Source organism: Mus caroli, unplaced genomic scaffold (genome assembly GCF_978045245.1).
Source record: "Mus caroli unplaced genomic scaffold, Mus_caroli_1 scaffold_17, whole genome shotgun sequence".
Classification (NCBI taxonomy): domain Eukaryota; kingdom Metazoa; phylum Chordata; class Mammalia; order Rodentia; family Muridae; genus Mus; species Mus caroli.
In genome coordinates this window covers 27,074,724-27,098,710 of record NW_028227272.1, presented here as the reverse complement: position 1 = coordinate 27,098,710, position 23,987 = coordinate 27,074,724, and the positions used below count along the sequence as shown (strand labels likewise).

The following is a 23,987-nucleotide window of genomic DNA, read 5'->3' as shown; positions in this document are numbered from 1 at the left end:
AGTGTTTTCATATATGCCCCCAGACTTCATGTTATTGAATTCGATGAAGGTGTGTGCACAGCAGTGGCCAGGAACTTTGGAACCTTGGAATTCACCAAGGAATTCTGTTCCCCACACCTGGAATAAAGCCGGGACAGTCCAGGGCAGTGGGTTCAGACTGTGTGGATTATTCATCTCTCTTCTCCAGCTCAAATCTAACAGCTCTACCCTGACAGGTCAAGCACAAGACACTGTAGTGACATGTTCTTCAGTGACAAGTGGGGCAGAGTGACAAGGAGTATGGGTGCCGGTCACACAAAGCTAATGGACCTTTGACTCAGCTCCTATACTCTATGAATTGTATTGTTTTTTTTTTTTTACAAATGGGAATGGGTACTAATACTATCCCTCCCTAAGGTTTCTGTGAAGATGGAAGGGAATCATATTCACTGAGCACTGAGCTCAAAAGTCAGGTATTATTATTAATAACAATTATTAATTATTATTATCAACTACCTAGCTCAGAGCAGTTGAGTGTTAGGAAAAGGTAGAATGTAATGTCATCTCTAAGGCAAGATGAAAGGGAAGGGCTTGTATGAGGGAGCCTTATTCCCTCGTGCTTTGTATATTAGAGGGATTTTCCTGCAGTGATGTCAGGCCCAGCCCAGGAACCTGAGCCCTCTTCTGAAAATCCCTTCAGTAATTTAGTGTAAGAAATACATCTTCCTTCAATTTAGAGCATTTGGGTGGTAGTGCAGTACAGATGCTAAATATTTTCTGCTGCATATGACTCCAGAAGGCAGGGGGTGGGGCTGGTAAGTCTGAATCCTTTGAACATCATAGGGTCTCTCGGGATGAAAGGTTCACGTTGAATGTGGCGTTTTATAAAATTAAAAGAAAATAATTTTTGGCTAAAACAGCTGTGTGTCTCTGCAGACCAGAGTGATGTCTTGAGGCAGTGTGTGGACCCGGGAACTCGAGGGTGTGTGTGTGTGGGGGGAGCTTTTGGAAAACATCTGGAAAGTGTGCTTCCAGCTTCAGACCTCACCAATCAAGTATGAAGTTGTTTATTGAGAAATTCCTCAGTGTCAGGGCATTTCAAGTGTGAACTCGTGCTCTACCATCCCAATTAGAATGATTACAACTTCCCGTGATCCTTTGCACAACAACAAACAAACAAAAGCCACCCCAACTCCTCCTCTTCCTCCTCCAGCCTCTCAGGGGGATTTACTGTCTTTTGTCCTGCATTCCGCCAACCAGGTGGTCACACAATCAGCAAACCAGCCACAGTTACAGACATGACAATTTTCTACTTCACTGCCATAAGCAAACACTGAGCAATGGGGTAGAGAAGACCAGGAACACGGGCAGCTTCAATAGAAAAGGAAGCAATTGTTTGTCCCAGGATTTCGATTAGGCTGGCGGTAGCGCTATAGTTTAAATTAAAAATAAATAAATAAATAAATAAATAAAAGCACCCAGCTTCCTCCTCCTCCTCCCCCTCCTCCTCCTCATCTCCCTCCTCCCTCTCCTCCTCCTCTTCCTCTTCCTCCCCCTCCTTCCTCTCTCTCTTCTTTCCTTCAGCACTAATGTTCCAGAGAAGGAATCTGTAATACCTAAGCTTAGTGGAGCTTAACGAACTATAACAGGCCCAAACAGGGGCAGCTGTGACCTACACAATAAATCACTTTAGTACATCTCAGGGGAGAGAAACTCCCCTCCCTCCCTCCCTGGCCCTCTTACCCTTTCCTGTAGATATGCAGGGAGTTGGACTTAAAGGGAAATGAAAGGAAAAGAATTCGCCTTCTCAAGTTGGTCAGTTTATGTGGATTGTATTTCCCGCCGTAAGGGTTACAGTTTGGAACAGGTTCTTAAATTTGAGTTGCTTTGCCCTCTTTTTCCATATCATTCGAAAGAACGCTTCATCCTCAAGAGACTCTGATGTAATTTATAGCAATCTTTTCAAGTGTCTCTGGGCCAGAAAGGACATCGGAGGTCATTTGAGCCCAGTGATGATGACTCCGCAGGGCTGAGCACATCAGCACCAGCCGGGGGTGGGGTGGGAGGGCATCCTTTACTGTGTAGTCAGGACTCCAGGGTCACCCCTGTCCTGAGAGAATAATAGGATGTGGCTGCAGAACCCTGGGAAGCTCGCCTGTCTGGGTGTCTCCTCATTTTCAGAAGTAAAGCCTAAGGTCTGGGAAGAGGCTGTGATCTTCCCAAAGGAATGGCATGAAACTCCTGAATCTTGATGCTTAGCTACTCCCACAACCTGCCTCTAGCTCACAAGGCGACGGAGACAGTTTCCTAGCAGTGGCAGAGGCTGTGTTCTTGGAAGAAAGCACCTTGAGAATCTATGGATTTCATCTGATCCTCAGTCCAGGGCTTAGGAATGGTCCCATAGGCAAGGAACGCAGTAGCCTCGGAACTCACGGAGACTCTATAGCTCCTGGCGACCACCTGCACATCCATGCACAGAAAGCATCCTCAACAGACAGAGCCTCTGTCCCTTGCTCAGCTGCCTTCTTCAAGTGCCGTGGTCTCCAAGTCCTTTGTCTTGTCTAGATTGTGTTTGTCCAAGATTGGCCATTACAGCTGAAAAGATTCAGGTGACAGTAAATCACTGTTAGTGGAGATCGGTCTAAACTCTCCAGTCCTGCCGTCCTTCTCCCACCTTTTCCCTTTAGCCAGGAATCCTAACAGAACATTAATTTGAATATATATATATATGTATGTATATACACATATATATACATATATATGTGTGTGTGTTTGTGTATACACACACATACATATATACAAAAGACTGCATGTGTTATTGGGTATGGGCAGGGGCATGTGCCATGGTGCTGTGGTGGTCAGAGGACAATTTTGTGCATTTAGTTTTCTCCTCCTACGTTTTATGTGGGTCCAGGGATTGAACTCAGGTCCTCATGCTTGCACGGCCTCTACCCCATGAAGCTGTCACATTTTTGCTATTCCCTCATTTCATCTCCTTGCCATTTGGAGAACACCCTTGGCCTCGGCTCGGTGACCTCGAGCCTGCTCTAAGGGTGGGTCCTGGATGGCAAAAACCTCAGAAGTTCCTTCAGGATGACTCCAGCAACAACAAAGTTCAGGATGTGTGTGGATGGCTGCAGGGACGGGAGACCCCTCCTCTCCTCCCTCGGATCTGTGCTGCATCACTGTGAGGCCTACCAGTACTGGGCGCCACAGATTATAGCTGTGGAGAGTGGAGAAACAGTCAAGGCTCATCTAAGATAACCAGAAATTCCCTACCTCTGGACTTTATAATGATTTCCTCTGCTCTTTGTAAAGGGCTTCACTATAATTGCTACATAGTATCTCATGGACCCACGATGCTGTAGCTTGGATAGGTTCTTTTCAACTCAAACTGAAACTATGCGGGTATTGGAGTGTGGGGGAGCCGTGGCTTTGCAGATATCATTAGGCCATTGCGAAGGCTCCCGCCTTGCCCTTGTGAGCGGGTACTTCCACAGGACAGAGCTAGTCGCCTTGAGAGTGGATTGTGTTTTGCTTCCTTCTACACCCATCTGCCCTTCCAACTTCCATCTGTTTTGACACCATCAGACAGCAGCAGCATGTTCCTAGGTCTTCTACCTGCAGAACCACGAGCTAAATAAACGCCTTTATAAACCATCCAGTCTCAAGAACGCTGTTCCAGTAACACGAAACTAACTGATGGACCATTTCTAACCATGTGCTTATCCTGGTCTTTAAGGCTATTTCTGTTCTTGCTATATACAGCTCTGTAGTCAACATCTCAGTCCTAATTTTTTTTTTGCATACCTATTAAGTTTGTTGAAGCAGCCAGATTTATAATTATTGGGCTGTCGAATAAGCAACAGTTTTCTGATAGAACCTGCTAAAAATCTGCTCACAGGAGAACAGACCACCAGGAGTAGATAGAACGGAATGGGGGTTGGGGGCGGGGTGAGAGACTCAACTCCCCAAACCATATCCATCAGTGCAGATGTTAGATGTCAACCTGAGATGCTGGCACTGGGTCCTAGGGGGTCCTCTGCTGGCCCAGGTGTTGTCCTTTGATAGCTAGTGATGAGGACGCAGGCCTCCCAGAGCGCCTGGGCCAGCAGGACACTGTGAGAACCTGAGAGCCGTCAGGGCAGCTGGTGTTTATCAGCTGTCATGGATCACTTAAGCACAATGATCCATTTGCTGCTTCCCCAACCAGTGCAAGCTACAGCTTACCAGGTTGTGTAACACAGGTAGGGCCACAGGCTCTCTTTTGTAAGGTGAGGCTTCTGTGGTGTGTCTCTCTTTTGAGTGGGCACATACATCTGTCAGTGCATAGCCATGTTTGCTGTCCCTTGCTCCCTGTATGTTCCTAAAGCTAGAAAAGACCAAGGAGATGGCGTAAGAGCAGAGCCCGAGCCCTGTGGTCCATGTCCTGGGGCTCCCAGGGATGGAAGGAGAATGTCTCCCTTGTCTTGCTGTCTTCTTTGTACTACACAGCATCACCAGAAATGGTGTTAATGTTCCCGTTCACCACCTGTTGCACCGCTCTCTACATCCCGAGACAGCAACTCTGTTGGGGCAGAGACCTTGAGATGGCATTTCCACATGCCCAGAATAATGCCCACACGCCCAGAATAATGTAGCAAACTGTAGCTTCTCAAGAAATGTTTGAGTGACTAAGGTCATGCTTGTAGGTTTGCTGCCTCTGTCTCTAAGAAGACTAGGAAGGTGACACTGGTGGATGCCCCCGCCCTGTTGGAGGTGCAGATTGAGCCAGACACCAGGTCAGGAGACAAATCAGAGAACAAAGACCCAGCCTTAGGAATCTCAGCACTAAAGCACAAAGACACCCCCCTCCCCATCAAAAGGCCCAGGAGAATTTAAATGGTTCTACCAGTCCTTGGTTTTATCTCAGGAACTTTCAAATGTTGAAGAGGAAGAAAAATAAGGAGACTGTTTATCATCTTTGGGGTTTTGAAAATGCTTTAAGGACCAGTGAACAAAAACAATGGGCTTCAACCCAGAAGAATGTTGCAAGGTGCAGTCCATTGTTAACCCAAGCTTGTAAGGTGGTTAGACAAGAAATGGGAAAGCGGTTGCCAGGACAACTTGAGTCTGACTATGGTGAGTTCAGGGGATGTTTGACACACATGGCTACACATCATTGATCCTTGGGCTCCTCATTTACAGAATTCTGCGGAGAAATGAGGAGAGAGGATGACTTTGAACTCACCTGTGGGTTTAAATTCAGCATGGTTGGTGGTTCTCAACTTCTCTAATGCTTCAACCCTGTAATACACTTCCCCATGTTGTGGTGACCCCTGACCATTAAATTATTTTGTTGCAGGGTAGGTGGTGGCATGCACCTTTAATCCCAGAGGAAGGCAGATGTCTGTGAGTTCAAGGCCAGCCTGGTCTACAGCGTGAATTCCAGGACAGCCAGGGGTACACAGAGAAACCCTGTCTTGAAAAAAACAAAAAAAACAAAAAAAAAAAAACAAAAAACAAAAAACAAAAAAAAGAAAGAAAGAAAAGAAAAAGAAAAGAAAAAGAATTAAAAAAAAACAAATTCAGCTCAACAAAAATTATTTTGTTACTACTTCATAACCGTAATTTTGCTACTGTTATAAATCATTATGTATCTTGACATATAGGATATCTAGTAGGAAATTCCCCAAAAGGGTCACAACCATGGTACATGGCAAACACTTCTGTCTAATTTGCATACTAAGTTATAGAGGATAGAATTTGTTCTTTTTTTTTTTTTTTTTTTGAAACAGACTCTCTTAGAGCTCAGGCTGGCTGCCATCTTGCTATAACTGAAGGTGACCTTTAAACTTATGGTCCTCCTGCCTCCACATCCTGTGTGCTAAGAGTGCAGACACAGACCACCACACCTGGTTTGTGTGGTGCTAGGGGTGGAGTTTAGAACCTAGAGTTTTAGCATGCTAGGCAAGCATCTACCAGTTGAATATATCTCTGGCCACTGAGATTTGTTTTCATCGTGCACCCCCACCCTCCTCCCTCTTATTTTCAGAGCATGATCAGGCTTCCTTGACCCAGGACTGCAGCAATGAAAGCAGGACTTCTCTCAACTGTTCTGCACTGAGGGATGATCATACCACAGGGATAAGAACTGGGGTTGGGGTGAAGGGCTGGGGTAGGAGCAAGGGATCAGAGTTGGGGGATTGGGGTGTGAGAAATGCGGAATTAGAGAAGGCTGAGGCTCCAAGCATTTTCTGGCCCCAGGGCCCCAGGATAGAGGCAGAGCCTTGAGAGGGGGAGGCTGGAATTCAGGAGCAAGAGAGCTGCCAGCCTGCTGTGGTCTTAGAAGCAAGGGTTGGAAATCAGTGAGCACTCTTGGGCTGCTTGTCCGTCTGCTTCCACACCCTGGTACCTTCTGTGCCCCTGCCGCTCCGCCCCCTGCCTTATATGCCTACTATCTCCAGAATGAGCCCTTCACTACTCAGTCACGCAAGAACTTAAGGACTCCTAGTCAGGATTACTTGAGTTTTAGAGAAGCCATAGCTAGAAAGATGGCTCAGTGGTCAAAACCACTTGATGCTGAGTCAAAGAACCTCTGAATTCCAGCGCCCACATCCTGGCTCACACCCACAGGCAACTCCAGTTCTAGGGGTTCTGGTGTCTTCTTCTTGGCCTCTACAGACTCCAGGCACACAAGTGGTACATATACATAAACACAGGTAAAACATTCGAACATGTAATATAAATTGTGTGTGTGTGTGTGTGTTGGCACATGTCTTTAATCCCAGCACTTGAGAGGCAGAGGCAGGCAGATCTCTGTGAGTTTGTGGCCAGCCTCCTCTACATAGTGAGTTCCAGGATTGCCATAGCTATATAGTGAGACCCTGTCTCAAAAACAAAACAAAACAAAACAAAACAGAAAACCACAAACAAACAAAAAACACCACCAACAAAAAACATATAATCTAAAAAAGAAAAAAAAGATACTGTTTAGCCTGGCATGGTGGCTCATACCTTTAGTTTGAGGTCAGCCTGCTGGTCTACACAGTGAGTTCCAGGACAGACACAGCTACACAGTGGAGACCCTGAAGGGAGGGAGAGAGAGGGGGAGGGAGGGAGGACAAGAAAGGGGAGGGGAGGGGAGGGGAGGGGAGGGGAGGGGAGGGGAGGGGAGGGGAGGGGAGGGAGAGAGTGAGGGAGAGAGACAGAGACAGAGAGAAACAGAGAGAAAGAGACAGGGTGGGGGAAAAATCATGTAGGCTTTCATTCAGCTTAAGTTTGCAGAATCTATACAGAAGACACATTGACCAGCTATCCTTGGGCCAGAGTGTTAGGTCCAGGGTGCCCCTTGGAAGCAACAGGCCCCAAGAGACCCGAGCTAACCAATCACTGTTCTGTTTTCCCCTCCGGTATCAACACACCCCTCACCCACCCACCCCCACTCCATCTGAGCCAATCCTTTATTGACTGGTTAAATGGATGACAGGGACCAAGACAACCATCAGCTCCATATTGCTTCCAGTTCAGACCGGATTCGGAACCGTGAAGCCCTGTTCTTGACTGAGGCTGTGGACCCAGGGACTGCTCCGGTCCTGTTAATTTCCAGTTCAAAACAATCGGCTTTTCGCAAAAGTCAAGTTTCTGCAACTGCAGAAAAGAGCCCAGATAATGTACTGCTGGCGAGCTGTGCTCTCTCCGTTGGAATCTGGTCTTTGGGGTAGGATGTACTGCTTGGAGTTTTATTTTTAAAAGCACAGTGCCCGAGGGGGGGGAAACGCCAGCCAGCCCTTCCCTGGCAGTCTCATCTTTCACCAGGCTTGGAACATGTAAACATGACTGCGTGAGGTTCCGTGTTTATGTTTTCTCAATGACTTCCAGATTGAATTTGCTGTGTTTACAAGTTGGAGACACTTTTTCTAACCGCCGGCACTGCAAACTCCAGTGGGGGCCTGATGCCCCAGCTGGGCTCTCTCTGCTTCTAGTTATCCTGATCTCTGACAACATCACTGTGGTGCCCCAGCAAGAGGAGAGCCCAGCTCAGCAGCCGCCTAGAGACATTGACTTTTCAGAATTGAATGGAACCAAGAGGCCATGATATTATTATGATTTTGAACTTTAAACCTGGAGACCAGAGGTGGGATGCTGGCTAACTATAGCGTGTCATCCTGCTGAGGCGATAGTTTGATTTTCCTAGTGTCTCTCTCTCTGTTCTTGCTCTATCCAGACCCTACGAACCTCACTTTGAAGTTTCTCTAAATCCCCTGGAATCACAAGAAATGCTGGCCTCCTGCCCAGGGTAGCCCTGGATGCCATACATAGTACTTGCAGGTCATCTGTTACAGCACTCATCAGAGTTGTGCAGAACTTCAGAGAGAAAGTTCTTGAATCCTCTCCCTTTGTAAGAAACGCTGAAAATAGCATCTCATTGAACTTCTCTTATGCTACATGTTCAGTGTTTATGAGAGATGCTGCCCATACCATGGGGTACCAACTTGCATGCCAAATAGCCTCTCAGAGTTCTCATCCTTGGATCGAAGGCCCCTGGCTCACACCCACAAGTTGCTCTGTAGACAGGCAGAGCATTGAGAAGAAAGAGTGTCTCTGGCTCTAGAGCACAGGGTTAGTGCTGCTGTCCTGTGACCTTGGCCCACACTGGGCAACTCACAAACATCTGTAATGGGGATGAGCTTGAGTTCTTGGGCCATGCCAGATGTGAAAGGACTCTACAGCTAGGAAAGAACTGGGAAGGGAAGCTGGTCCAGCAATGGAGCTCAAGGTTTTAGGAAGATGCTGAGAGGGACCAGGGAAGCAGTCTGTCGCTGTGCAATGGAGGTTACATGTAAAAGCAAATTAGAAAAAAATAAAATCAAATCTTAGTTTTCTCTTATATGCCAAATGTAGAGTACGTGTGTGTGTGTGTGTGTGTGTGTGTGTGTGAGTCCCCCATCAAATAACAAAAGGGGTTATTTGATGGGGGATCATGAGGACCAGCAGGAGGGACATGGCACAGTGGAGGGCAGTAGGAGTATATGAGTAGGAGACTATGAGTGATGTAGAATGACACACATGCATGAAAATTTTATAATGAAGGGCTGGAGAGATGGCTCAGTGGCTAAGGTATATAGTTTGCTGCTGAGTGTAGTGGCTCACTGTGTTTAAGCCCAGAATGCATGAGGCAGAAACAAGTGGATCTTTGTAAGTTCAAAGCCAGCTTTAGAAAGTTACAGGCCAGCCAGAGTTACATAGTAAGACATTATTATTATTATTATTATTATTATTATTATTATTATTATTATCATCATCATTAAGTACATGCTGTGCAGAGGGCCAGAGTTCAGGTTCCCACACCTGCACTGGGCAGCTCACAATCACCTGTAACTCCAAACCCAGGGGATTCAACACCATCTTCCAGCCTCCTCTGACATCTGCCCTCATCCACACATACCCCTCCAACGTAGACATAATTTTAAAAAATATTGTGAATCTTTATTTAAGGAAAATACAGTAGAACCCATTATTTTGTATGCAATCTTAAACAATAATTTAAAAAGGCATTGATGTTCATGAAGCTCAGACACAAGGGGTCCCACGGTGTCTGCAGGACCCCCCACCTTTTCCTTGAACCCTGCAATTGATGTGGTTAATTATTGTTTTTTTCCAGGGCTCCCTGGGTCTCTATGTTGGCTGGAGGTTGGACTTTGTGATGACCAAGGCCTTCTCGCTCCAGTGTGCTATGATTCTGCTCTGTGGTTCTCAGGCTACCGTGCAGAAGGATAAGATGAAGTCTGAGGGGAGGAAAAAAGAGAAAATTGATTACACAGTTGAAGAGCTTCGGCCAAGTGGAAAAGCAGACATTTTATTATGAAGTATTAAATTAATTAATTATTGATATTAATTAAATATAATTAGTTTAATGATCATTAATTTTTTGTATTCCTATTTCATAGGTTTGGGCTACACACCCCACATACAAACAAACCACTTACATATGTACCTACCTACCATACATGCACTTATCTCGATCCTCCCGTGTGCCTGGGGGCCTTCTTTTCCTGTCTTTGTTCCTGGCTGATTATAAGTGTCTTTATTGATGTGCATGTGTGTACAGAATTGTTTCTCTCATTCCTCCACCCCAGTCCTGGGATCAGTCTCAGATCTGGCAAGCAGCGCCTTTGCCTGATATACCAGCTCACTGGTCCTTTTTGTTTTATTTTTAAACTGGGTAAATAATTGGTATATTTCTTTTAACAGTAAAGCCATATAAACACTGGAAATAGACCCTGCTCCTTTACCCTAACTGTGCTCGAGAAATTCATAGCTTGGGCACCTCTCGTTATGGAATACAATGCAGTTCGGGGATGTCTGGTGGGCCCATGCCACAGTGTCCCCCCGAGAAATCACGCCATGCAATAGAGCTGGTATACAGGTTGGATTATTTGGGGGAAGGGAAGGGAGTGAGGGCCTGGAGAAGTAGGAGAGGCAGACAGTCGGGAACAGAGCTAAGGGGGCAGAGAAGCAGGACCAGAGAAGGACAGAAAGAGGGAGAGACCGGCTGGGAACATTCGGGAACAGAGAGAACTGGGGTGTGGAGCACCCATGCCTGGCGGTGGCAGGTAATGGTGGCAGGTGCTGACTAAGCCATTGCTAGGTCCCTGGGAGGAGCCTAGGGGAATATGTCTATAATCTAACCCTCTCCCATGTGCTTGCTGGTCAGGTAGATGCTGGACCGTAGTCTGGAGGAATGTCCAAGCCCCTTAGGATAGTTCTGCTGTGTGACCTGAACAGTCCCTTCTCCTCCTACCTGTATCTCAGCCACCTCGTTTGGAAAACGAAGGAGTCACGTCAGATGGTTGGAGGTGACTTTCAGACTTCCTGCTCTTTAGGTAGGTGTGGCTCACGTTAATAAAACTCAGCACCTGGCCCAATAAGTGAAACCCACCTACCGACTCCAGACAGTCTTTTGACTGACAAAGCGGGTGAAAGAGATAAAATTGCTTCAACGATTAAAAATCGTCTTAAAAATAACTGCTTTCTTTTAGAAATAATTTATGTGTAGCTTTGCGTACACTCACATCCCGTTAATTGATAAGTTTCATCTACTTGAACATTTGGTGATGGCTCTTTATCCTTAGCCACTAACACTGCCACATCCATCAGGCAAATTCCTAAGAAACGCCCCTTTGGCGCTCCACTGAAACCTCTAATGGGGGTAATCAAACCAGGCTTAATGTTCACGCCTGGGAGCAGGCGCGTTACGAGACTGCTATTGCTTCCACATTACCGTTTTAAGTTCTACTATTAGGCACTTTGGGATTGTAAATCAGCATCAGCATCTTTCAGAGTGGAGGGTAACCCTTCACCTCACAGCTGATCGGCATCCTGGGGAAGACTTGGAACTCTAGAGTTAAAGAATCATATCTGGTATGACCTTGGATAAGTCACCTCCCTTCTCTGGATCTGTCTCTTCATGTGTAGATGGTGCAGGTCATTTGGACAGACCTTTGTCAATGTGTGCGTGCGTGCTTGTGTGTGTGTGTGTGTGTGTGTGTGCTCTCTAGACTTTTCCCGCTATTGTGATACAGTATCCAGGGCTGAGTAATTTATAAGAGCCATAGGGAGAGGGGTGGCCTCCATGTCCATGCATCTCCAGTGGGTGGTTGTTCAGAACTGCTCCAGTTTCTTGATCAAGAGGAATAAGCAGACCTACAGCACAGAGTCCAATAATCGGAAGGCCCGAAACTCCTTCCACTACAATGGGCTAATTCAACACAAGACCATTAGGGTGGCGCCCGTGATGGCAAAGGGGTCTTGGTGGTTATGAAATGCAGATCTGGTCAGTGAAAACCTGCCACTTCTTCAGTGAGGACCACCATCAACAGGAATGCTCCGGCTACCCTTAGCAGCATCAGGCACATGATCTGAAAGGACAAGCGCCGCCCTGATCTTCATATGGCGGCCATCCGCAGGGCCAGTGCCATCCTTTGAAGCCAGAAACCTGTGGTGGTGCAGAGGAAACAGATCTGCCCCCTCCAAGAGCTCCTGAGCCCCAAACCCCAGAAGTAATAAAGAGTCCACTGACTTGTTCAAACACACACACACACAAAGTCAACAAAGGTCTTAGGAGCAAAAACTGATGTTTTAGACTTTATGTGTCCTTTAGTGGGTATGAGGCTGATGAGCCTTTAAAAGGAACCCGTTCACCTACCTCTACCACTTCCCATTTCCACCCCTGTCAGCAGTCCCTGCTTAACTATTTCCTAGGCTGGGATCTAGTTTATTCATTCCTCTTCCTTCTCTTCCTCTTTTTCTTCCTCCTCTCCCTCCTCTTCCTCTTCCCCCTTCCTCTCTCTCCTCTTCCTCTCCCTCCCCCTTTTTCTTTTCTTTCTTTCTTTCTTTCTTTCTTTCTTTCTTTCTTTCTTTCTTTCTTTCTTTCTTTCTTTCTTTCTTTCTCTCTCTCTCTCTCTCTCTCTCTCTCTCTCTCTCTCTCTCTCTGTCTCTCTCTTTTTTTTTTTTTTTTTTTTTTTGGTTTTTCGAGACAGGGTTTCTCTGTGTAGCCCTGGCTGTCCTGGCACTCACTTTGTAGACCAGGCTGGCCTCGAACTCAGAAATCCGCCTGCCTCTGCCTCCCAAGTGCTGGGATTAAAGGCGTGCGCCACCACGCCCGGCTGCTGTCTCTCTCTTTTTGAGAAGGTCTTACTACATAGCTCAAGCTGTCTTGGAACCTACTCTGTAGACCAGGCTGACCTCACATTCACAGAGATCCCCCTGCTTCTGCCTCCTTAGTGCCAGGATTAAAGGTGTGCACTGCCACACCTAGCATGGGACCTACCTATCTATGCAGTCATAAGGGGAAAGACATGTCCTTAGGTGGGTGATATTCTGAACCCTAGGAAACAATAAAAAGGTATGGCCTTTCTTCATTTTATTATTATTTCATTTCTTCATTTTTGAGAAGTTGGTCTGGCTCTGTAGCCTAGGTTGGTCTGGAATTCCTCACCTCAAGTGATTTTCCTGCCTCAGCTGCCTGAGTAGCTAGGACTATAGGTTCAGACTACTACAGTCAGATTCCAAACTGTAAACGAGGATGGGTTTTCCAGAGTTTGGAGACCCCAAAATCTTTTTTGTCAAAGGTTCAATAAAGAAACTTCACACAGACTCAGTACATACATAAAAGGGGATTTGATTCATACTTTTTAAAAATACATTCTTATCGTAGCATTCATTATGAATTCCACACCGGGCTGTTGTGACTAATAAAACAGTAAAGCTGAGATTATAAGGGACGGTTTCTGGTTTATCCGCCTCAGCATCTGGTAAACTTAGGCACTGTGTTTTGACACATTCTTCCAGGTTGCAAAACGGGCCTTTTTCTTAGAATGGCCTTGAGTAGAGGCTACTCTTCAAGTGCACAGAGAGAACCAGCTCTCATCCCAAGGTCAGCTCTGAAATGAGTCACAGATGTCTATGCCACTGGTTTCTGGTGTCTTAATGACATAATACTTACTTCTTGTTGGTGTCCAATGGAAACATTTCCAACTATGAGTAAAGATATTAGATTAACTCACTACTGGCTTGAGGGGGATTTCTCTGGATGATGGACGTGAGAATTGGAGGTCTCTGAGTCAGCTCTGCAGGGGATACAGAGGGTTGGGTGTGGTCCTTGACACACAGAGGCAGGGAGAAGGACGCAAGCCCGGATGCTGCCAGGTGGCTTTCAAACCTCAGAGGAACCTCAGTCATGTTTCCTTTTCATTTTAAGCCGCCAACATTTTTGTCTCCCTTCAGCAAACTCCGGACCACACCTGGAGAGGCTCCGAGAGCCCGTGTGTTGGAGGAAGCCTGCCTCTCTTAGGAGCTACCTTGATTGGAAATGGTGGGTTTCAGGAGACTCCAAGGAGAAGGAGTCCTCTACCTACCTTCCATCAACCTTTTTCTACCTAACTAGTCTCCTTCCACTGTGGCACTAGAAACTCTGGCCTTTATTGTCCCTAATTAAAGCTGATGTTTCCTTCAGACTTCAATGTGTCAGGTGTCTATCCATTCCTGTTTGATCCCAGGGTCCAAGAGGGCCAAGCTGATCTGCAATGGCTCATAGTCAACAGAGAGGGGGTCCCCAGGCCTGTCACCTGAGAGACAAGTTAAGTTCATGGAGTTTTCAAATGTTATTATCATCATCAGCTTGCTTCGAAGGTCTTGGGACTAATTTTTCAGAGCCAGATAGAATAGTGAAATGTCTCATTTCTCCAGCCCACTCCCAACCTCAGGCCTGAGAAAGCATTTGTCAGTATGTCACTAATGATTGATGGCTTGGTAGTAGGTCCAAGTCCCAAGGTTTGCTTCAGAGCATTAGGAAGCACTCAGCATGGGGAGATAACCAGTCACCTGCTAGTAGTGTCTTACAACTCAAGGAGTTAATAAATAAATAAATAAATAAATAAATAAATAAATAAATAAATGATTCTCTGATATCTATTGCTCAAACAGTTTATCAGAAGCAGGCAGGAATTAAATCTGGAGAAAAGGAAACATTTTAGGAAAATAAGAAGCAACATGCTAGACTAGTGAGATAGCTCAGCCTGTGAGATGCTCTGCCCCTATGATGGCTTGGTGGGTAGACACTTGCATAAGCAGGGTGAACTGAATTCTGTCCCTGGAACTCGACTCTTGGAAGTTGTCGTTTGGTACCTGCATTCAAGCAACACACACACACACCACATGTTCCCTGAGCATGTTAATTCTAATTTTCTATTTCCTATTTCTCAGGACTCTGCCAATAGAGAAGCCAGAATCCCCACTCTCTGAGCCCTTAGTTCATAATGTAACAAGCAGCCTGTGCTCACTGAACCCACAGGCCTCTAGAGGTCACTCAAGTTGACAGAGGCATGGTGGATGAGAGACAGTCTGGAAGAGACAGTGGTCAATTGGTAGAGCCCTTTCCTCGCTTATGCAGATCCTCACATTGGATTCCTGGTGCTGACTAGACACCGTATGCTTGCACACTCTAGAGGGATAGGCAAGAACGAAAGTTCTAGGTCATTCCCAGCTGTCTACCAGGTTCAAGGTCAGCCTAGGCGACCTGTGACCTGTCTGACAGACCGCCTCTCTCTGCTTCTAACTGGCTTATGCTGGCTCCCAAAAAGAGAGTCCTGAGGAATCCCTGGCCTGATAGTTACCAGGTCTGGGGCAAGCTCTGAGACTATTGAGTTCCTTCTTGGGAGGTTCTGGTAGGGCCTCACGACCTTGCTGAAGCCCAAGGTCTGGATCTGTAAATAAGGACAGTCACATCTAGCTCACAGTGTCCTTGGGGCACTCAGTGTTAGCCTTCAATAAAAGGAAACCGCTGCTGTTGAGTTATGTGGAAATGGGTGTATGACTTAGTAAAGATGGCATGCTGGCAGACAAAAGTTTCGCAAAATGCTGTCCAAAGGCTTCAGAAAGGTTGGGACATTTTACACTAGTCCATCCTAAGATTTCCCATTTTCAGTGGGATTGAGTGGGGTCGGGGGTAGACCTACTCTCATGGTGAAGTTTAACTGGGAACTCTTCTTTTATTCTTTTATTGGACTGATTATACATATCCTCTGCTGTCATAAAACTCAAGCCCAGGACCGTAGCACAGGCCACACGTCCAATGGTGTCTTCCTTCTGAGCCCTCCCTGTGTCCTCTGATTGAAAACTGTTGCTTGAGACGGGTGGAACAGTACACTCTGTCATGGTGGCCTCTGGTCCCATTCAGTCAGTACAGTGATCTGTTGACTCAAAATTCTGCCTCTCCCCCTCAGTGACACCAGTAAGCCAGGGCGGGAGGGAGAGGGAGTTGAGGCCCCTTTCCTTGGAAACGAGGGCTTCATCCATACAGCATCCAGTAGTAATACCAGGGGGGTGGACCTTGTTCTCCGTTAGATACTGCTCACTCTTCCAGCCATCTTACCATTGGGCTTTGTTTCTGGGGTGGGGGGAATGTTGAAATATGTGATTTTTTTCTTCTAAAAAGAGCAAAACAAAACAAAATCTGCTCTACAAATAGTCTATTTAAAAAAAAATTGTTGAGAACAGCCTTGAGATAAAGTTTGGCTCTCCAATCTTTCCATGCTAATGACTCCAATACTGGAGCTATGCACTAGAGCTCACTCCCTGGTGAGTAAGCCCAGGAAAGAATACTATGCTTGCAAGGGGACGGTAGGTCTCCTTTACAGTGTCTGTCACCACTCAGAGGCTGCCATGAATGACGTCTTTTTCTATTACAGTAAGGCTATAATTTAAAAAAAAAAAAAGGACAAATTCATTTTCTTCTCCATAAGACACTTGAAATGTTCATGGGGGGAGGGGAGCCTCACTACTGAAGTCCATTTGGTGTCTGACTATGACAAAAATGGAAGAAATAGAGATTAACAAGTTGAAATGAAGCTTGTTAATTAACATTAACTACAGTCACACAGCCTGCTGGGAATCATCTCTTTCCTGCTTAATTATGAGGATGAAAACTCATCTTTTACTGGAATAAAATGAAGTCTTCCTTAGCAGAGAGAAAAAGGTTGCCCAAGGCTGACTGAAGATGTACTGTTCTTCTAGAGGAAGAAAGAAAGATTTAAAACAAAACAAAGCAAATAAAACTAATCTGTTGTCCAGAGACTGAGACATAAAAGGGGCTTCAAGCATGGGTCTCGGCCCCTTCTGAGATCAGAAGACCCCTTCATAGGGGTCACATATCAGATATGTGAATATTTGATATCACATATCAAATATTTACATTATGGTTCATAGCAGCAGCAAAATTACAGTTATGGGGTAGCAATGAAAATACTTTTGTTTTGGGGGGGTGGGGTCACCACAACATGAGGGATGGTATTGAAGGGTAGAGGCATCAGAAAAATTGAGAGCCACTGTCCTAAAGTGTCCTTTAATGGAGTTGCTTCTGGTCAAATACTTGGGTGTAGGGAGAAGTCTTACACAATGAATGCAAGCAGCTAACCTGGGGGTAATGATTATAAACATTTTAACAGGCTCAGGACTGCTGAATCCGTATCACAGTCTGTGGCTCTGTCACAAGCGTAATTATAATCAGAAATCGTGTCTACCATGTGCTAGATTTCATCACCCACTCCCTCCTGCCTTAAAAAATGTATTTATACTGACAGAGCTGCTGCTACAGTTGTGTATTGATGTGTAGCGTGATTAAGCAAGCCATCACCTTTTAAGACCTGACTCCATCTCCTCCCCCACAGACTTCCACCCCTGGGAGAAATACGATGATTCTAAAGGAAGCAGAATAAGATGTAGAGCCCTGGACTTTAACCTTGGAGTAACTAACTCTACAGTGAGAACAAGACTCCAGTCCAAAAGACAATCTCTACTGGCTCCAGGGATTAGGAGGGACTGCCCACCCCTGTGGCCATCTGTCCTGTCCACCATCTTGTTAGGACAGACAACCTGTTGGGAGCTAAAGAATGGCCCTTTTATGTTTGAGTCTCACCGCCCCTGAGACTGCCCTTCAGAAACCCTATCTTTCCCATCCTCTCAGTTCTCAGCAACACTAAAAGTCCTTTGTAAACATCCTCCCGGAACAGTCTGCAGATCTGTCTGATAAACTGCGAATGGAAAGGCAGATTAGGTAGAGAGTTTAAAGGAGAAGTCTATCAGAGAAGTAGCTGGGGTCTCTTTGCTTGAAAAGCCCCAGAAAGGATAAAATCCTGAGTCTTACTGTGGGTGTGGAGCTTCAGGCTTGTAGTTCCGGCACTTGAGAGGCAGAAGCTCGAAGTTCAGAAGTTCAAGGTCATATTTGGCTACAAAATCAGTTTAAGGCTATTTCATAAACAAACAAAAATAATGTCTAATGATATTGCAGACCCTCTAGTTTGCATAAGTACACTGTGCTATTTACTCTAGTGATGTATTTCCCACTGTATATGGCAGTAATTAGGTGACACAGGACCATACTGATAAATACCCTGTTTTACTGCTAAGGAGAATTCCTCTCGTGGATTACCTTACCTTTTCATTTTAAGGTAACAGTAATAAAACTGCTTTGCCTGGCTCCTGTATGAGTCTGTATGTGAACACACGCTTTCATTTCAAGTCTAATAGACTGTGTGTTGGGAAGATGCTAAACTAAAAACAAAATTGTTCTCTCAAACCCTTTAGACAGCCTCATCTTATTTTGTGCCTGTTCTGTTACTTGTATTGTTGGTCTTGCTTATTTTAGAGATTTGAGCGAATATGTAGTAGGCTTGTGTCTCGCTGTAATTGCTTCACACAGCCTTGCTGATAGCCCCGGCTATCTATCCTGAAATCACTATCCTGCTGCCTTAGTTTCCCCAGCCTGGGCTCACCAGCCTGTGCATTCGTAACCAGCTATCATTGTGGCTTTAATTCGTGGGCTTCTTTAATGGCTGCCCTTCATTGTCTTCATTTGCTTCTGTGCCGTCTGTGTGCTTCTTGGATGAAATGTCCATTTGAATCTTTGGTCAGTTTTGTAAGATTTATGTCTTTGGATGTGGCTTATTCACCCGGAAGCTCATGTACTAGGAACGTGACCCTCAGGGTGGCAGCAGTAGGAACTTTAAGCTGGGGTCTCCTTGGGCCATGGGGTCCATCGCTAGAAAACATTGATGCTGTTCTTTAAGAACTGAGCTGGTTCCTGGGGATCAGCTGTTACAAAGCTCGTGCCTGAGTCCTCTCCAGGCTCACTTGCTTGTTCATGCACACGTGACCACAGGAGGGCTTTGCTGCTTCTCCACCGTGCTGTGATGTAGCCAGAGTGGGACCACCTAAAGACCCAAATAAACCTTTCTTCTTTGTACATTAACTGCAATCAGCCATTTTGTTGTAACACCACAAGGTAAATTAAGAATTTTTTTAGACATAATCTGTATTATACAGTTCCCTTATAAGACATGATTTGCAAATATTTTCTACAGATTCTTTTTCTATTTTCTTTGGGTTTTTTTATTCTTTTTTTTTTCTTTCCCCCTTTCCTTCTCCCTCTTGCTCTGGCCCTGCTCACTCCAGCAGCTTTTTATTCTTAATGGAGTACCTTCTGAGGATAAAAATTTAAATAATATTTTAATTTAATATTTAGCATTTTATACATGTAAGATCACTATATCCAGCTTTATTCTTTTTCCAGTTTTTTCTTACCCCACAATAAAACTCCCTTCCAACTTTATGCCCTTGAAGTGAAATTCTTGGGCTTTTAAAAATTTAATACACACACACACACACACACACACACACACACTAGCCTAGGCTGGCCTCAAACTATGCAACCAAGGTTAACCTTGAACTTCTTATCCTTTTACCTCTTCCTCTGTAGTGGGCTGATTGTAGCTCTATGCCTTACTTACACAGTGTGGGGATTGAACCCAGGATTTTATGGACGCTAGCGAAGTACCCTCCCATCTGACCTACCCATGAAGTTCCAATGTCTAGTTCTGTGCTTTCGCCTAATATCTAAGAAATATTTTCCTATTCCTAGCCACAAAGATTTTTCTCTCATGTTTCTTTTAGCAGTTCTACAGCTTAGGTTTTGTATGTAGGGTTCCTATCTACAATGAGTTAGTTCTTACAATGTGGAAACAAATAATATTTCTTCATTTTTTTAAAATCCAATTTCTCAGCATAATTTATGGCATAGCTTTTCCTTTCTGTCTATGAAGATCAAGAAACTATATATTTAGTATATCTATTCCTGGACTCTCTATATTATTACATTGATCTAATTACCTTTGTTACACAACACCACGATGGCATGGTTACTATGGTTTCATAATGAATCTTGACATCAGATCACATAAGTCTTGCAATTTTATTATTTTTCAAATAAGTCTTGCAATTTTATTATTTTTCAAAAGCATTTGAATATACGGTTTCCTTCGTTTTCTAGGGTATGTACGTCACACATCTGTGCACTGAGCCTGCAGTAGAGTGTCCCAGTAAACCACACATCCTCGCACTGAGCCTTGGGTACCAGGGGTCTCTGTAGAGCACACATCTCTGCACTGAGCCTGCAGACCAGGGGTCTCTGTAGAGCACACATCCCTGCACTGAGCCTGCAGACCAGGGGCCCCTGTGAACTCACATCCTTTCATAGCTGTAGTCACATTTTCCCTGTTTGCTGTTGGCCTTGGCAGGAGAGAGGCAGCAGGATGGGGGTTGGGGGTCGAGGCTAGGACTGTGGGAGAGGCTGATTGGCACCTGGGTTTTAATTTCAATGGAATGTTTTCCTGGGCATGGCCTTTCTCTTCCTGGGTGGGTAGATGCACACAGGTTCTTGGGGAGGAGTGTTTTTCTTGGGCACTTTTTATTGGGTTTCAACTGAAAACACAGGATATTGGTATGGACTTTTAGGTTGAATTGCAGTCTACCCCCAGTACTTCCTTGAGGCTACATTTTACCCGCCCTTTCTTAAGTCTCACTTGCTTACCCAGCACAGAGTTACAGAGTTCTGAAGCTGGAAAGCGCCTTCGGGACCATCAGAAACGATCTAATCCTCCAATCTCACTGTCTGATGAAGAGGTGAAAAACTCAGTTTCAATCATGCGGGACTGATTGGTCGTAGCACTGGTCTCTAAAACCTGTCAATGGATAGTGTGAGCAGGCGCCCAGGTTTCCCCGGGAGAGCCCTTGGTCCAGCATATTGCCTGGGTGTAGTTATTGATAATCACTCCTTTACTTCTCCAAACGAACAGGCTCGATGATGAAGAATGTAGCCAATGCATGGTAACACTTTCCACCGTGTGGGTGCCAGTGTGGAGGAAGGGACAGAGGACTTTCTCAGAGTTATATTCATAAGCTCATGAAAACATCTGTAACTTCTCAAGCATGAGAAAGAAAATAGGTTCTCAGGTTTGAAGGGTCTAGAAATACGCCGCTCAGATGGTACATAAAACCCTCCCTCCAGTGCTGTGTGTGGCTGACCCAGCCTCCAAGGTGCTTCTCCTTTCTCGGCCTCCTCTCTCCAAACTCATCGGCCAGTGTCCTACGGCTCTGGTCCTGGGGGCCATTGGGGTCTTGGGTATATTCTCCTTCTGTGGAACATTCCTCTCCCTGCCCCTCCCCCCACACACAATGTTCCCAGATACTTCCTTTAGAAACATTTGTTCCCTGCCCCCCACCCCTGCTCTGGCCCCCACTCTTGATATCCACAGGCACTCCCTTTGAGCTTGTTGGGGGAATGCCTCCTGCCTGGACTGTGAGCAGTCTCAGGGGCAGGACAGTCAGTAAGCTCTGAGTACTGAGGTTGGTACAAGCAGAGGGCACAGGTAAATACCTGTAATCAATTAAATTCAGTCAAGAATGACTTACTGAGGATTACAGTTGGGTCCAAGCACACCACTGTGGGGTCCCAGCTCATGACCAGGGAGCTGTTGCCCAGTTCCACCAAGATAATGTATGGGCCTATGCGCTATATGCTGTTAAGTCTCAAGGCTAATGGCTGAGGTGCCTATTTAACACACCAAAGAGCTGCCGCCTAGTCAGTCCTAGCATTCCTCAGTCCTTACCTGGCAGACCCCACCCTCTCCCCTGAAATTCTCTAGCTCAGGGGCTGGGCTGCCCTTCCCTATATGATCCTGTCATTTCCGTTACCTAGCCCTTCCGTCTACCCTTTCCCCTCCTGGCCTCTCCTCCCTCCTCACCTGACATGGCTAAGGGCTACGCTCCCTCTGGACTCTCCCAGATGTCCCTGCCTGTGGCTATGCTCTCCCTTTTATGTGCAGTAAGCTTTCTCCTCCACCATACCTAGACGGAACCATGCTTTTCTTCTTTTATCCCACCCCCACCCCATTCATACCCCCATGTTTGTTTCTTTCCTGGAATTTTGCGCTCCTTTAGGAGAAAAAAAATAATCAGTCCATTAGTCTTTCCCACAAAGTTTATTTCTGAACTAACAGCATAAATCTCTGATCTATTTTAAAACAAGGAAAGGGAGGTTAAAATAACTTTTTCAAGGCCTCTGAAGTCAGTAGTTATTCCGATTGTTAAGCCCTGTGCCTTGGACCCTCACTAGCTCAGCACTGGGGAAGGAGGTGCCCTGGGCACAGCCCAACCTTGTCCTTGCCTTCTTAAGTTCAGGGTCTTCCCCAGCAGTGTTTATGAAAGGTAGGGCCGTGTTTGTGGCTGAACCAGCAAGGGCTTTTCCTGAAGGCTTCCCAAGGCTGGCTTCAGAGCTGACCAGGAGCATACTCAGTCTCTTGTGAGGCAGTCTCTGGTTTTGGAGAATGGTGTGTGAAGTTTCTGAATGGAGATGGAAGGCACACACGCAAGGGACCTAGTGAGTCCAGGTCCAGAGGAGCTTGCCGGGTGGAACGGGAAGCAGGAGACAAAGGGAGTTAGGGAACAGGCAAACATGTCAGGGTGGGGTCGGAAGGAAGCAGCGCGGGGAGGAGAGGAATCTGGGATCCATTTGTGGAGAGGGAGGAAAGATTAGAACTTGTATTCTTCAGATTACTGCAAACCATTCTCACACTCTCCCCACCCACCGCACCACCCTCACCTCAATTCAGTCATCCTCTAAACACCAGCCCCAAACCTTGCTTTGGCTTCCTTCATTCAGAGGTTGGGGGCCACTTCACCCTAATTACTCGAGGACTCTCCTCCGGTCTGAGAAGACTGTGGTAAGACGCACACAGAAGGGAAAGGTGATCTTGCCAAGGGAGCTGTCTCCTCCAATGAACTTCCCCCCAGCTCTGAGCAACTATCTGATTCCACCATAGCCCTTTTAACTAACTCACAGCAAACATGAAGCCATAGAGGGGATAAAGCGTGACTTGGAGGTACAGAGAAAGGCCAGCTGCCTTCAGGGAGCCTGGCCCCAGGAGCCCTGATCACTCTGCCTGGGCCTCATTCCAAACTGCCTTGGGCCTTCTCCTCCACCCTACAAACTTCCCCATGGGAGAGGAAAAGGGAAGGATTTCCTGAGCCTTAAAGGCCTGAGGGTGTGAAGCTGAATTTGGAAGTGCTAAATCGGAGTGTGATTGGATTCTCTTGGACAGAATCTCTCACCAGTCTTCACACCAGGAAATCTGAGAAAAATCCAATAATCTGAGGGGAGCTATATGGGGCCACACAGCAAGACAGTTAAGTCACTTCTACAGCCCAGAGCTAGACAGCTCAAGGGGACTGAATGCTGAACTTCTGGGTCGGCCTGACATGTAAGATGGCCGAGCCAGTGGAGGGCCTTCTTCTCCTCTCCACTTGGAGACTTCACTTCAAGGTGGGGTCCAGGGCTGGTCTGGGTACAGAATATAGCATCTGGCACCTAAGAAGCACTAACTGTATTCCTGGGGTAAACCAATAAAATAGGAAGCAGCTGCTTTTGATGCCTTCTTGAGCCTAGGCCACATCCCATGACCCTACCTTAAAAAGCAGAATAAAACATAAAACAACAGCAACAATAACAATAAACCCATGAGCCAAACAGAGAGAGGGGACTAGTAGGGGACAAGGAGATGGGATGCTAAGGTTTTGAGTGGACACATGGTATAACTTTTAAAATGTCCTGGGAGGGAAGAGGGACAGGCATCATGATGGCTTTTGCCACCAAGCCTGACACCCTAAGCTTCACCCCCAGAGCCCACTCGATGGAAAGAGAGAAAGAACTGCCATGAACTGTCCTCTGACCTCTATACATGTCCCTCACTCAGCCAAGGCAGTGCTGGGTGGCACCCGTAGGCTTCACAGATTTGGGGAATTTTTGCCTGCTTATTTAGGAAAATCTTATAAGTCCCTTGTCAACTCCAGTAGACAACTTGACACACCCAGGAAGGAGGAACCTCAACTGAGGAATGGCCTTCATTAGATTGGCCTATAAGTATGTCTGTGGGGCATTTTCTTGATTGCTAAGTGATGTAAAGGGCCCCACCACCGTGGGTGGCACCAGCCCTGGGTGGGTGTGCCTGGGCTGTTAAGCAAATAGAAGCAAGCCCATATGCAATGTTCTTCTGTGGTCTTGGCTTCAGTTCCTTCCTCCAGGTTCCTGGCTGGAGTTCCTGCCTTGGCTTCCCTTGATGGTGGCTGTGTGACTCTAA

At 46.1% G+C, this 23,987-nt stretch overlaps 1 pseudogene; it reads left to right on the top strand.

Annotated features, from left to right (window-relative positions):
- Positions 1-11,593: 11,593 nt before the first annotated feature.
- On the top strand, positions 11,594-12,024 carry LOC110312056 (large ribosomal subunit protein eL28 pseudogene; annotated as a pseudogene).
- The last annotated feature ends 11,963 nt before the right edge of the window (positions 12,025-23,987 follow it).